The sequence below is a fragment of the Triticum urartu genome, chromosome 5A, assembly GCF_056163025.1.
Source record: "Triticum urartu cultivar PI428250 chromosome 5A, HENAU_Tu73, whole genome shotgun sequence".
Lineage (NCBI taxonomy): Eukaryota > Viridiplantae > Streptophyta > Magnoliopsida > Poales > Poaceae > Triticum > Triticum urartu.
Window position 1 is genome coordinate 459312793 of NC_141877.1, and position 2721 is coordinate 459315513.

At 49.3% G+C, this 2721-nt stretch overlaps 1 pseudogene; it reads left to right on the forward strand.

Moving 5' to 3' along the window:
- The first annotated feature begins 1608 nt into the window (after positions 1 to 1608).
- LOC147971916 (uncharacterized) lies at positions 1609 to 2721 on the forward strand (annotated as a pseudogene).

A 2721-nucleotide genomic window follows, 5' to 3' on the forward strand; every position in this document is an offset into this window, starting at 1 on the left:
TTGGTTCCCTTCTCCATACAGCCCATAAGGCCCTCCGGAAGAGGTGGACCCCCGGAACCCCTCCGGTGGCCCCGGTACAATATCGATATGCCCCCGAAACTTTCCGGCGACCATATGACAACTTCCCATATATAAATCTTTACCTCCGGACCATTCCGGAACTCCTCGTGATGTCCCGGATCTCATCCGGGACTCCGAACAACATTCGGTAATCACATACAAGTCTTCCTAACAACCCTAGCGTCACCGAACCTTAAGTGTGTAGACCCTACGGGTTCGGGAGACATGCAGACATGACCGAGATGACTCTCCGGTCAATAACCAACAGCAGGATCTGGATACCCATGTTGGCTTCCACATGCTCCACGATGATCTCATCGGATGAACCACGATGTCGAGGATTCAATCAATCCGTATACAATTCCCTTTGTCAATCGGTGCGTTACTTGTCCGAGACTCGATCGTCGGTATCCCAATACCTTGTTCAGTCTCGTTACCGGCAAGTCACTTTACTCGTACCGTAATGCATGATTCCGTGATCAACCACTTGATCACATTGAGCTCATTATGATGATGCATTACCGAGTGGGCCCAGAGATACCTCTCCGTCATATGGAGTGACAAATCCCAGTCTCGATTCATGCCAACCCAACAGACACTTTCGGAGATACCTGTAATGTACCTTTATAGTCACCCAGTTACGTTGTAACGTTTGGCACACCCAAGGCACTCCTACGGTATCCGGGAGTTGCACAATCTCATGGTCTAAGGAAATGATACTTGACATTCAGAAAAGCTACAGCAAACGAACTACACGATCTTTGAGCTAAGCTTAGGATTGGGTCTTGTCCATCACATCATTCTCCTAATGATGTGATCCTGTTATCAATGACATCTAATGTCCATAGTCAGGAAACCATGACTATCCTTTGATCAACGAGCTAGTCAACTAGAGGCTCACTAGGGACGTGTTGTGGTCTATGTATTCACACATGTATTACGATTTCCGGATAACACAATTATAGCATGAACAATAGACAATTATCATGAACAAAGAAATATAATAATAACCATTTTATTATTGCCTCTAGGGCATATTTCCAACATTTCCCCCTAGCGTCGTTATGGGAAAGGCCGCCGGCTGCTGGGCTGGCCCGCTGGCTCCTGGGCCGGATGGGCCGCGGCTGTGGGGATCCCTTCATAAAAAAACAGAGGGGCGCCGACTGTAGCGCGGAAAAAATGCGGTTTAGCCCCTGTAGTTTTCAGCTTTTACGTGAGTTTTATTCCTGCAGCAATATTTCTCTTAGAACCCCCTGAAACCGTCTGTTTTCGCTGAAACCACGTATTTGGGCTTTAAAATGTCTCGGGAATTCAATTTTTGGGCTATTTTCACGTACTAAATGCGCTTAACATGCTATACTTTGAAAACATGTTTTTATTATATGATTTTACTACTGTAGATTAATTGTTTTGCACTCTTAATCATTAAGTATGTCATATAAGAACGTGTTTTAGATAATGGAACGTCATTATTGGATAAGTTTATCAACATCGCATTTGTGCAAAAGATTACCTGCTGTAATCTCATGATTTTTGCATAAATTGCAGATGGCCGGAATTGTCAACAAGGAGTTTGCTGAGTTGGCCCAGATGGGGATGAACTACCTATCGTGGGCCTCGGACTATGAGATCTTTTTCCAGGGCAAAACCCTCCTGATGTCGATCGGTAAGGGGACCTAGCTGGCCCCCACTGATCCCAAGTTCGAAACTGAGATTGCGCAGGCTCTGCATTTTCTCCGTCATCACCTGTCACCTACTCTGAAAGACGAGTATATGGCTGAGCGGAGTGCTTCTGGCCTTTGGACCGCTCTTAAGCAGCGGTTTGAGCGGCTGAAGTACACTGTTAAGCCACGTGCAGAGGCAGAGTGGATCCGTCTGAGGTTTGCGGACTTCAAGACGGTTGGGGAGTACAATTCGACTCTGCACCGGATTTGTACGACTCTCCAGATGTGTGGTACTGAGATTACCGACACTCAGAAGATTGAGACCACTTTCCACCCTGACGCAGTCCTGTCCGCACGGAACTATTGCCAGGGCAACTACACGAGGTATTCAGAGTTGATTGACGTCCTCCAGGTGGCAGAGGCGCAATACAAGGTTCTGAAAAAGAACTTTGTCGCGCAACCACTTGGGAGGAGTTCTCGCCAGGAGGTGAATGCTCTCAAAGTCCTCAAGCCTCAACAGAAGAAGAGGGGTCGCAAGGGCAAGAAGAAGGGCCCTCAGCCCTCCGCCCCAGCTAAGCAGCAAAAGCCGGGCAAGGGGGGCAGAGGCCTCAGGACTGCTTTCGGTGTGGCTCGGTGGAGCATTTCTCCCGCCAGTGCCGCGCACCACAGGAGGTCGTTGATGAATATAAGGCTCGGAAGGCGCGTGAGACGCACCTCGCCTTGGTTCAGGAGGGAGCACCACCGGCGCCCATGGCGGCACCCGTGATGATCTCTACACCCCCTGCTGCGCCCATCGCGGCGATCCCCGTGGTGCCCATCGCGACGGCTTTGGCGGTCTAGTGACGCCAACGTTGCCATGGAGGTTGACCACATGGTCGCCTTGGCGGTGCCGCAACTAGATGTTGATGCTGCCTCCAAGATGATTTCTAAGGAGGATCAGCTCACTAGTATGGAGATTACGGCTGAGGTTAATGGCTTCTTCACCGAGTCTACTTAG